Source organism: Lepisma saccharinum, chromosome 15 (genome assembly GCF_977018435.1).
Source record: "Lepisma saccharinum chromosome 15, izLepSacc3.1, whole genome shotgun sequence".
Taxonomy (NCBI): Eukaryota; Metazoa; Arthropoda; class Insecta; order Zygentoma; family Lepismatidae; genus Lepisma; species Lepisma saccharinum.
The window spans coordinates 33377972-33391285 of NC_139243.1; positions in this window are offsets into that span (position 1 = coordinate 33377972).

Sequence of the window (13314 nt, forward strand, 5' to 3'; positions counted from 1 at the left end):
AAGAACAAACATGTTTTTATTTTCCTGATTAGGCAGAAAATCAAGTCCGGGCGGACCTATTTCATGCCTTACAAAAAGAGTATTCGAAACTACGAATGAAGATGCTAAGATGGATGCAAAATAAAACACCGGAGCTCCTACTTCAAGGAAGAACTAGAAAAAGTCGTCGTGGGAACGTGAAATAAAAATTAAATTTACTCGAAAACTGGGGCAATAAAACTCATACACCTTTTAACCTTTATTTAGTGAATTTAATTGCACGAAATGTTGCAAAAATTATTTTGTAATGTTGTTAATGATATTTTTTTCTTAAAAGAAATAACTTATTTTTCTAAAGTGTTTGTAACCCCATCTCTTGACAAAATTCAAACTAATCAAACTAAATGTAGGGGAGAAAGTTTCATATTACTTGAAAGCCTCATTATTGTAGACATAATTTTAAGCTTGCTTTTTCAGTTTTGCGAAATTCATTGAATGTACTTACTAATATAATTGCTACGAAAGAGAAGACAACCAAAATTAGAAAAAAGAAATGTTACGAATGTGATATTTTCGTAAATGATCGATAAATGCTGATATATTATAAACACCAAAGGCATTTGAAACCCTGGCGTGGGAGCAGTGGCGCTAGTGTCGCTAGTTAAAGTCAGGAGGAAGCCTGGAATTTGCTCTCACATTACTAGAGACATGAAGTTTTCGTTTTAACGACAGCAACGAAATTTTGAAGAAAGCATAATAAAATGTTAAAAATGTATTAGGGTAGGTCTACGTGAAGGAGACAAAATTTCGGTGTTTCGGAATCTCGAAATATCGCGAATTATGACATTTTGTTTTAGAATAACCCCGAATTTTGCATTTTAACGCGAAAAACGCCCCGAAATATGCACTATAAACTGGGGACAGTAACGATCTACAAACCGCGAAATCCCGCAGTGCGGGGGACAGAGGGGGCCAAGACTTTAGGAGGCCCTTGCCTTGCATATATGGTTTATATACTGAATATTTAAAGGTGAAAAGATTTTATATTCATTTTAGGTTGACTAGTAGTTCTTTGGTTAGTAACTTTTGTTTAATGTTCCATACCATAAACTAAATTGGTTTTCTTCCCTGAGTCTGCAGTAATTTGCCCCAGTTGAATTGTTCTCTGTTGAACAGCTCTCAAAGGTAACTTACCAAAAGTTTCATCTGCGTATGATTGTATGAGAAGTACTGTACTGCCTAACTGTCCGGATATTACCCACTTCTCCTACTGGCATTCCAGTAAGACATCCTCTGTCCCCTCTTAATTGTCTCGAATTTACTAATCTCCACACTTCGCACTAGGCCTTTACTGATTTATGGCGATGTAGATTATTATTATTATTATATAAGATATTTGCCAGGATATTACATATTTTACATAGTTGCTCATTTACTTTACATAAAACAACATATTTCGTTATTTTTCCCTATTTTCATCTTTTTCCTATAGCGATGTACATGATGAAGAAAATTTGTAGCTCATGTGATGTCATTTTTTTCTAATCAATGAGGAGTATAATGCTTAGTCAATTAAAATCGACTGAAAAAAATACGGGACCTGTTATTTATCGAAATATGCTGGAGTTTCCCCACACCTAGAAACATGGAATCGGTGGTCAAGAAAGCTACTTTCCAGTACGTTGCAAGTTACACAATATGTTCCCTTGTACAAAAAGTACAAAAGTAGCTACGTATTTTCATTCAATTGTTCTTTCTGTAGAAGGTTTTATAAACAAATTTGTTTCGAAAATTAGAAAGAGCTCTCTTACGTATTTACATATTCTACAATAACTTGCGATGCGAAAAATAATTAATAGTTGTCACAATTGATTTCTTAAATATGTACACGTTGCTGTGCTTTTCTGAGTTTATAAATTTGATACAGATTTTAATTGGAACAACTGATGTCCTTAAAATTATGTGGAATATGTTCAAATAAAATAAATAGCGAGTAGAATTCTTGAAATTGCTAGAATACTCGATTATTATTAATATTACATATGCTTTGATACTACATATTTCAAACTTTGGTATTACATAAACATCCAGGTCCTAGTTACATACAAGGCACTGAGCATTGACTAATCGTATGTGCAAGGGGAATTTGTAGCAGTTAGTCTAAAATCGTGGAGATGCATGGTTGGCGTTTCGATATAGTGATTTTGAAGATATATATAGCTGTCAGTATTTTTTTATTTGCTTTATTTTACTTCGCCTTTTGTGCCACTTTTGGCTAATTTGCAAAGATGGGGATGAGTGATGATATGATGAAATTTATGTATGGACACTCACAAACATCCATTCCCAGGCCAGGATTCGAACCCGGGACCCCTAGCGTCGTAACGCGATGTGTTTTCAACATCTAGATCCGGAGGCATCATGCACCTCAATAATCCACAGATGGTCGTATGAAATCGAAATATTATATAGCTATGAAAAAGGAGCTGAGGAGATAAGAGGGGTGGGGCGACGAAACTAATATAACAATATAACGTCACGTGCAAAATGTATACTCATGGCATAAGTTGGTCCATGTGGGCCGGAGCCAGTATGGCAGGGGGACGGGTGCCACAGTTCACAAGCCAAACGAGTGCACGAGAGAACTCGATCGGGCACCAAAAGAGCTAAGTTTGCAACAAGTGCTCAGTTTTTAAATCTGACCTATGACTGATTGATCTAGCTTGTTTGTGCCTATTATTAGCATTGCATGCAGGTAAAAATCACAATTCAGGACTTGAGCTGGTCTACTATACCATAATTACACCAATTGGTTTTGTAACGCCGTCGCCTTGTAATCAAGGGGTCTGGGTTCGATACCCGGTGGAGGTACATAGTGGTTTGGATTCCACTTTAAACTATAGGTCCAGTCCCTATTAGTCTATCTGTGCATAACGTGGACTTAAAACAACAAATCAATCAATCAACCAATTGGTGATGGTGCCTTTTGAACTTGGCATGACTATCAATAAACTATAGACAATAAAAACTATCAAGAAGTTCTAAATTCTTAGTACTTGAAGCGACTATACTTTCATTAAACTATACATGAATTGCTATTTACATTAGACTGTGCTTCTGTTTTTGTTATTCTGTGGGGTTTCACTGATAACACAAGTCTCTACCAACATTCAAGTGATATATAGAAAATATAGATGGGGAAATTGTTTTACTGGTTGGAAAATAAATGAAGGCCTCGGGTGCAAAACATGGTGAATGACATTTTGGCCATTTTTTAAATTACAAAGTAAAATGTGCCATCCTTCAATTTTCGAGTGAAATCGCCATGTCATACAATTTGCATTGGACTCAGTGAAGCCTTTTGAAATTGGTAAATACAACACGAAAACAATTTATCTACAGTATAGCTTCTAATGACTGTTTTCTTAATTAACTCAGAAATGACCAAAATGTCACTTACCATGTTTTACACCCGAACCCTTCAAATAATGATGGGAAAGAAAACGCAGAGGGTGCGGAAATTTCCTTTCAATCTTACAGTAAACGCATGCCACGTGTTCCTCAATATTCATATGGCATATTTCTAATTCTTGTTATGTTTCTATTTGAGGAAAATTCCACGTGTAAACACCTATAACTCCGCCAATTCGAGCAGCCAATCCGAGACTTCCGTGGCAGAGAATCGTAGCCAAACACACCACAGAATGTACGAAGCCTACATCCCAAGAGAAGCATGACAGCTGCCTATACGCAGACGACACGGCGATTTTCACCACCAGCGTCAACGCTCCATACTGCGAGATGTGCATGCAGCGATGTCTACAGCAATGTGAAGAGTGGAGAACGCAAGGGAGCATCAAAGTCACCGCAGAGAAGAGCACAGCAGTCCTCTTCACCAGAAGAACGAAACATTTCCGCCCACGGCTAAGATTAAACCAAAGAACAATACCACTAGAGAACGTTATCTCAGAGTCATGCTGGACAAAGGGAACAAGGGATCTGAACTGCTGGGAAGCCTCTACCCACTACTACGAAGCCAGGTGCTTTACTCCACACCCGAGTAGCACTTTGCAAGATACTTATTCGCACTTTCATCACATATGCGTGTGTAGCATGGGGAGACGCTCCAACTACATCAACCGGCTGCAATCCGTCCAAAACAGAATGCTCCGCACAATCTACGGCACCGACAGATTCACCAGAAACACTCAAATCCACGACGACGTGGACATGGAAACTCTGTTCGAGTTCATGATGAGGGAGAGAAAGACATTTTGGGCCTTCCAACCTCACTATCAAAATCCCACAACAATTTTATTGGCCAGATCCCACTCGCCAGAAGAGCATACAGGGCGCCAAGACTAGATACACTAAAAGTAGATATTCAAAGTCAAGCAGTGTCGCGCCTGGTCAGTACTTGGATGGGTGACCGCTCCACACGAGAAGACTCAGTCTTCACATGGAATTCCCTTGATCTTCAAGAACTTCTAGAACTTCAAGATTCAACTTTCACCCCACCTGAACACCCTGATCTAAGTAACCCTCTACCTAAATATACCTCATCAACTCAGCCAGAAACAGCTTACCCAAAACAAATCACACCTATTCCAAGTCCCCTCGGGGGCATCACCACCATTACGTTAATATTTTCGCAGCACACCTGCTGCTACCTTTATACATTCAATTTCTCTAAGCACTACTGTACCTAGACCATACGACAAGTATTAAATCCCAAGTCAATCCTTATACTTGCGACAGTTGCAAGTGACATCAAAAGACTAATACTACTAAGGCATATTCGGAGGCAAAGTCTCAAGACTGGAAATCCATGACATAGCAATCGCCACGATCCAGGATGCGAGGAAGCATGGATGTGAAGAAGAAGAGCGATGAAGATATACTTCCAATGTGCAAATGAACTTGTTGTATAATAAACGTGAAATTTCAAATACACCTCTCAAATTCACCTCCTACGTCACTGATTTGAAAACGTCCTCTGCACAGACTATACTGGCATGACGTCATCACTTACAATTACGTGCAGGCAGGGCTTCTGCTCGTCCCGTAAACCTAGCATGGGCCGTGAAAGCGAGACCAAGAAGCCATTTGTTATTTTATAACTTCCGTACAACAATGTGTGCTCCATTTCTTGGAGATGAATTATGCCCTAACAGTATAGCAGTATTTACTATAATTCAGCCACTCGGTAGAGGGTTTTCCCATTAGGTTGACAAAGCAAAACAGGTAACAGTCGATGGCTGAACACATGAACAGCCTTGATCATTGCCAATACATAGATTGGTTCTGACTGGCAAGAACTTATTGTTACAAGAATTCCCTTTCTGGAATTAAAATTATTTTCGTCATAATATTTCCTTCGCAAATTTTAAAATAACAATATTTTTAGAACAGTCTGGTTTACAAGCCAATTTCTGCAATACAAGAGGTGATACGGTATAAAAAGGTACGCGGAGTTTTAAAAATTTCCTACAGTAAACGACAGATTTCTTCAGTTAGGCTAATAAATAGATTCCAAATTTATGTATTTATCCTACTTTTCCGTCGCTTTTCCGTCACTTCGTTTAACCGCAACAATGAGAACGCATGGTTAATTTAGTATGTATCTTATCTAACGTCACATTTCTTTCCCCTTTTGGCTAATCGCGTCAATGAAGATGAATGACTACAAGCAGTATTCGAAGTCGGGGTGCAGGAGAACCCCCCACCACACAAACACACACACACACACACCAGTGGTGTAGCGTGATTGTATTAAAGGTGTAAGGCTTTCTTAGATAAACCTGACCTGAATATTGGATAAAGAGAACCCAAAGATATTTTAACTAAATATTATCTATTTGAATCTAAGTCATGTATGGGCATACTCAATTTCAAACACAAAATGGACACACTCTATGTTAACAATAATAGCATATGTATTACTTAATGAAAATTCTCATTTATACTGTAACTCGATCCGACGATCCTTAGGTCTGAATACCTCAATCACGTCGTTGTAGAATCGGGAGTTTCTGGTCAATGTCTTTAGCAGCTCAATGGATATGCGTATCAGTCCCAAGTCAGATTTCCTTGCCTGAGTCTGTGTGCTGCGTTGAAATGTATGAATCCTCTTCAGTGCAGAAAACGACCTTTCCACCGACGAGCTTGAGGCAGGAACAGTGAGGAACAATTCTGTTAGTTTGTACACTTGTTCAACAGCTTGATTCAAATGTGTAGTACGCAAGTACTTATGAAGTTCAAACACACTCTTTACTCGATATTCGGCTTCAGAATAAATTACTTGTAGCTCAACTTTCAACTGGTATCAATTGACAAATTTCGCATACAGCTTAGTTAAGGACACAAACTCTTCTTCTGGAAAGACCATGTCATATTTTTATTCTTATTATTCTTTTTCTTTCATTAAAATGCCATTTGTGGGAAATGCGTAGGATACAATTTGCAAATGCAAATTTATTCGAGAATATTACTCATTATCATGGTTACGATATTTGCGCACATTTTGAAAAGCATATCAAGCAACATAGTGAAAGGAAAAGGTAAATAATAATAATAATAATAATAATCTGTAAATCATAACGCTAAGTATTACGCGTATGCTTTTAACATTACGGGCAACTGGGATGCAAGCGCCTAACTTTGCGGACGCTGCCGGATCTAGGATTGCCAGACATTCTTCTTTTATCTTAACTTCGCTGCTTCTAAAGAAGGTAATATCCAACATTAAACCATCTCTTTGTTAACTTAATAGTGTGCTGGGCAGAGCGGTAGCGAAGGCTTAAGAATATTCAGAGCATGAGACTCCCAGGGTTCATTCTTCTCCGCTGCCACTCCGACCAGGCACTGGGAAAGGGTAGCTGCCATTCACTATTACTATTGTTGGTAAAAAGAATGAAAATAAATAGCTGTGAATTTATACTATAATCTATTCTAGAATGAAATAAACAAAATCAATAGGTACAACTCTCCCACCCATTTTTTTGTTTACATAAAATTAAAATCCCATTGGCCAAAGAAAAAAAAATGAAATAGCTATTTGAAATTTTGAGTTTAGTTCAGTTCGTGCACGTTCCAGATTCAACTAGATAAATTTTAGGTCCACACGCTTAACTTCACATTTCCTCTGTCCGTGAGGGTCTAGGAGACGCGGGGCGATAGTAAGAAGTGCCACTTGGCACTACTGCAGTCGGGCTTCACTTACTTGTCTGGATCAGCTATCTCCCCTCGGCGTAGCACAACTCAATGGAAGATGAGTCCTCCCATCCACTGTACTTGTGTTTTATCCACTTCACCACAAGACATACAGGACAACGAAAGTTCTTCTCCTTCCCTCACTTAACACAATTTCACAATCCTCCTCTCGTCAGATTTCAAAACACACTCTCTTTTGAGAACGCACGTTCTCTCTTCCAACACAATGTTCTTAAAAAAAAAAAAAAAAAAAAAAAAAAGGGAAGAGATAGCCAATCAGTTCGTTGGTTCTATCGCCCTTTGGCTCCTCTGTCCTCCCTTGGACCAATTGTCCCCCGTCTTTCATGGTTCCATTTAACATTTTGCACAAAAAGAAGAAAAACAAAGTCACTTCTTGGAGACCCCTCTTTTCACAACCCACACAACTGCCAACTCGTGTCCTATTTTACCCCTAATTAAGTTCCTGTACAAATTCTATGTTGAAGCTATTGCACTCTATTATTTCATGTATAATAACTCATCACGCCTATGCAATGGATAGAGGATCCGATTATTAATTATTTGAACAAAATTATGACAATGTAAAGTTTAGTTAATTATATGGGGGTTTGGTTATACTGGATTCTGGGGTGTCGCTGGACCGTAGGAGTTGGGGTAGCCGTACGGCCTCTCTGTCTCCTGGGTCGACAAAGAAAAAGACAAGAAACGGTCGACTAAGAAAAACGAAGAGAAAAAAAAATGATGGGCTTGCCAACGAGGAAAGAAAATACGAAAAATCAATAGCATAATCTACTAATAATAACAAAATAAAGGTGCGCAGTACAATAGTTAGTTTGCACATTTAAAATGACACCCGTTTTGTTAGCTACACCTCCCGTCAAGCATTGTTGAAACAACAAGGGAGTCGATTTTCTTGGTTCTCTTCCGACCGTGGCAAACATAAGAGTCAGACGCAGCGGGGACATAAATTCTCGCCAGTGGTAATGCGCCTTACAGTGCCTGAGAATCGGGGCGCCCTGTCATTGGTTGAGAAGATACTACGTAAGCAAACACACCCGCCATGGGCAAGTGCAAATCATTTCTTCCATTAACACTCACGTAAGTCCTCTCAAGAAGCCTTACAGAGAAACAACTCGATTTGATTTGATTTGATTTGATTTAGTTTATTTTACTTCGCGTTTTGTGCCTCTTGGCTAATTTGCGAAGATGGGGATGAGTGATGAAATGATGAAATTGATGAATGGACATTCACAAACAACCAAGCCCGACCGGGATTCGAACCCGGGACCCTTGGCGTCGCAGCGCGATGTGCTAACCACTCGGCCACAGGGTCGGGCTGGAGAAAAGAAACAACTCGAATCAAAACAAGTACTCAATTGTTTCGTTAAAAGTTCTACTTGCAGTCTGATATTGCTATGTGTGTTCAAGCGATAAATACGGGAATGAAATACATTTTCTTCAATAATTTCAACTTGCATGACTATGTAATGGTGTAATGGACATTTCCACTTTGACATGAAAAACGTTTTAAATCCATTCATTTTACAGATAATGACACAAACATGAGATGTGCAAAATATCTCGGCGATATTTGTTTCGGTTCTCGAGAAACACGCCTTCAAACACCGCTGAAATTCACCTACTACGTCACGCATTTGAAAACGTCCTCTCCACAGACAGGAGGTCCTCTGACGTCATCACTTACAAATGCAAGCAGGCGGGGCTTCTGCTCGTCCCGTCAACTTAGCATGAGCCGCGGAAGCGACAGCATATTCACTTGTTACTGTGTAAAACAAGTATCTTACAACTTCCAGTGCAAAAATCTGTGCTCCACATCTTGGAGATGAATTATGCCCTAGCAGTATAGTAGTATTTACTATAATTCAGCCACTCGGCAGAGGGTTTTCCCATTAGGGTGACAAAGCAAACCTTGTAACAGTCAATGGCTGAACACGTGAACAGCCTTGTTCATTGCGAATACATAGGTTAATTCTGACTGGCAAGAACTTAATGTTATAGGAATGCCTTTTCTGGAATTACAATTATTATCGTCATAATATTTTATTCACAAATTTTAAGATAATACTTTTAGAACACACTGGTTTACACGCCAATTTCTGCAATATAAGAGGTGATACGGTATAAAAAGGTACGGCGAGTTTTTAAATTTCCTGCAGTAAATGACAGTTTTCTTCAGTTAATATATATATTGCAAATTTTTGTATTTAGCCTACTTTTAAGTCGCTTTTCCGTTCACTTTGTTTAACCGCAACGATGAGAACGCATGGTTATTATGTATCATCTCTAACATCACATTTCTTCCCACTTTTGGCTAATCGCTACAATGAAGATGAATAACTACAAGCAGTATTCGAAGTCGGGGTGCAGGAGTACACCCCCCCCCCCCCGCCCACACACACACACTACCACCGACTGCACAATCTAAGTATCACCCAACCTGCCATGATAAGAGACGAACTTTTTCTTCTGTCCCATCTCATTTCGAAAACATTCACTTGTTCCATCTCCTTTTATGAGACGAGACGGAACATGCCTCGTCTCGTGAGCAACACTAACATTAACAATAGAAGCATCCCCCTAGCTGTCCCCAAAGTCTCGAGCAAACATCCTCCCATGTAACAATTTCCAGTTCAATGAAATGTCACTCACAAGAAAACAGTCATGCCCAGGTCGAGAGTCAAACCTGGAATATGCGACTTCCTCAGATAAATCATGAATTTTGTGTATAATAATTACAACGCCAGTTCACTCCTGGTAATTCTGAATCTGCATTTTGGTTTGCATATATAAGCAGGATAATATTTAGTTTTCGAGGTCTGTACCGTCAAAACGAGGAGTCAAAAAAAAAAAAAAAAAAAAAAAAAAAAAACATTAAGAAAGGTTTTTTTTTGTATTTATGATGCTAAGCCTTTGCATACGTTGTTAATTCTATATTTTTCTAGAGTTGAGACGAGAACGAGAATTGCCCTCCCAAACCGAGACGGATGTTTATAAATTGAGACGAGACTGTCAATGAGACATTTACAAATAAACACGAGACAGACATTTACAACTCTCAACGAGAACGAGACCAAGGCTGCCATGTCTCGTCTCGATAGGATCCTTAGTGGTGAAGTTATGAACCAACCAATTAATGCGTTCGGGGTACCGAGATGAGGCGGCTTTTTTCGCAGTATAAAATTCAAAATAATTATATCGTACTATTTCAGTATGGGATATTGTTATACACATGGGCGTATATATAGTTCACGGGGGGAGGGATGGATCAACTTTGGTATGATTAGGGTTGCTTTATTTCGTAAGTGAAATTCCAGGACACTGCTGGCTGGAAGCTTGTTGGGGAGCATGGGGGGACGGGATGTTGGACCCGACAAAGTTGTGTGTTTGTAGTCACGCTACTTAGTATTGATACTTTTCTGTTCATCTTGTGTCACTACGTTTTTAAGAACCAAATTTCTTTAATATGATTCGAGGGGGAAAAATAACTGATTTGACTGTCTCAATGTAGTTTCTTATCGCAGAAATTCCGAAACTATCAGGAAATTGCAGATATTGGTCTGCAGTCCCACCTGGTGTGTGGAATTACGAAATTTCCTTCCCATCCGTATCCCGTCCTATACGCCTCTAATTTAAGAGAATGAAATAAGTCCGAATGAATTTTTTATGAACAAGCGGATAGAACAAGGAAACTGGTAATTTTAGTGAACCAAAAAAAGAGGGGGGTTGGACCCGTTGAATCCCCCTTAAATACGCCCTTGATTATACACATTATTTTCTTGTAATAATTATACATAAACTAAGTATAGATATGTACTGTGCAACTAATGTAATCGTCTCAGTGTATTTTCTCTTATCTGCACAAAAATATTTGATCATAATTTGCGCAACAGAAATGGAACACAAACTGAAATTGATTTATTGAAAAGAAAGTAAAATAGGCTTTATAAATAAAGTGAAGAATGTGAAAATTCCTATTTTGCACTACATAGGTTACGGTAAATATCGATAAATATAAGTTTAAAAAATATTTTTGAGTGTCTGGTCAGCAACCAATTTTATAAGCAATATTTTTCGCATGGCCTGAGAACACAGGCAACTGAACCCTACCATTTACCTTGCACGTGAGCAGCACGGATATTTCATAAAAGAATGATCATTACAAAGCATAGCTTTCCTTTCTCCTATCGCTCCTTTTTCCAGTATTTAAATCGGTACAGATTTGTAAAACTGCTGCACGTGTTCGCTCACCGTGGGCTACCCATCCGGAACTGGACGCTCGAAGCAGACGACAAACGAGCTCTCCCTAAGGAGTGACGTAGTAACATGGCGGCGGCGTGTTTTCAGCGCAACGCTAACCTCGCAACTTTGGAAGTCTCGTTTCTGCCTTAAACTGGACGCAGAGAAACGCGAGAACTTGCAGGGGTCATTTTTCCAGGGTGTAGTTCTTAAAATTGTTGTAAAAAAAATTGAGTGGAAATGTCCATTGTTTTCAAGGGACGAGAGAGGCTTGTGTGTACACAGAAAAAACTGGTTTGTTTGGAATTATCAAAAAAGTTTGGTTGAGCTGTTTGGTTATGCTTTTTGTTTCCGATAACCAAATGTTGCTTGTAATTACTAAATAATTTTGTTTAAGAATACCAAAAAATTTGGTCAGACAAAACATGGTACTCGTAAACAAAATTATACATATGTAAGTAAAGAGAAACAAAACGTTTGGTTAAATTTACTATATGTGCGTGAGCGTGTTTTCGAATTTGAAATAACGATTGTCCAGTTTCGTCGAGTGTAGTATGAAAATCTTTTGTCGAAAATTGAAACTCATGTATATAGATAATTACTCGAAGCGAGTCTTTATGTTGCTGTGTAACCTAATATTCTGAAAAAAAAGCTCAGAATATATGTACTTACTTTATACTGAGTTTTGTACACCGGCCGCTAGATGGTTCTGTCCAAATATGTACAAGAAACATAAGTTTTTGTACAACAAATAATGGTACGTTTGACTGTAATCATAGTGAAAAATTGTGCTTTAACATCCTTCAAAAGATATGTGAACATCAAACTACAAATTAAAGAAGAAAATGTACTTCAGTGAATAAAAGTGAATCTCCCATGAGCAACCTTTTGATTCTGGACTATATAAGTAGAAAGTAAGTGTGTCTAAAAAATACAAACGCTCCGAAATCGGTAAGTTCACGTGAACTTTCTATTCTGAATGTGTATTTTGAGATCAGTTAGTTTATACAAACTATCCACTAGTGATGGGTTATGGCCGTTCCTTTTCGGGAGTCAGTTCACCGGAGCTCGGTCAAGGCAAGGAGTCGTTCAAAGGAACAATGCAGCTCCTTTATTGCGAGGCAGTTCACTGGAGCTTGCTCACTGAGAGAGTCGTTCAAAGGAACGACCGACACCACTAAAGGATTTTTTTCGTGCAGTTCAGCGAAGGGGGAGGAGAGGATTGTTGCTGGAGTTATTCTGAGTGAAAAGGATTAGGGAGGGAGGGAACTTGGCCTACTACTCCACATGAACAAAAAAAAGAAGAGAACATACACAGCAGGAAGGAAACAATGTACTGGTCAGGGTGCGAAATCATTGAAGACTGATGGGGAGGGGGAGGAAGATCTTAATGTATTTCAACTTAGAACTTATCTAACACAAAAATATATATATATATGAGTTGTCTTTGTTGGATTCAGGTACGTAGCTAGAGGAGGGGCTCTGGAGACTGAAGCCCCCCCGAAATCCTACAAATGTGTAACTTAATTATTGTACTATGGTAATTAATTTTACCCCCCACAAGATTAAACACCTTGTATAATAAGTTGTAATATACAGAGAAATACATCTTCATAGCATCTACAACCCCCTATCTTCTCCTTTAGATGGCGGCTGCTGATAAGAGATGAATCCCTCCCCGAAATGAAATTTCTGGCTACGGGTCTGGTTGGATTCGTTGCTTACGTTGCGTCACATGCATTTTCGTACCGTTAGATTAACTGTGACAATTAAACATGGACGTACACAGTATCTTTTTTCTGGAGGGAAGCAAACGAGTCATATTTATCCACGTAATAGTGGGACATTCCTTCAGTTTGAAATTGT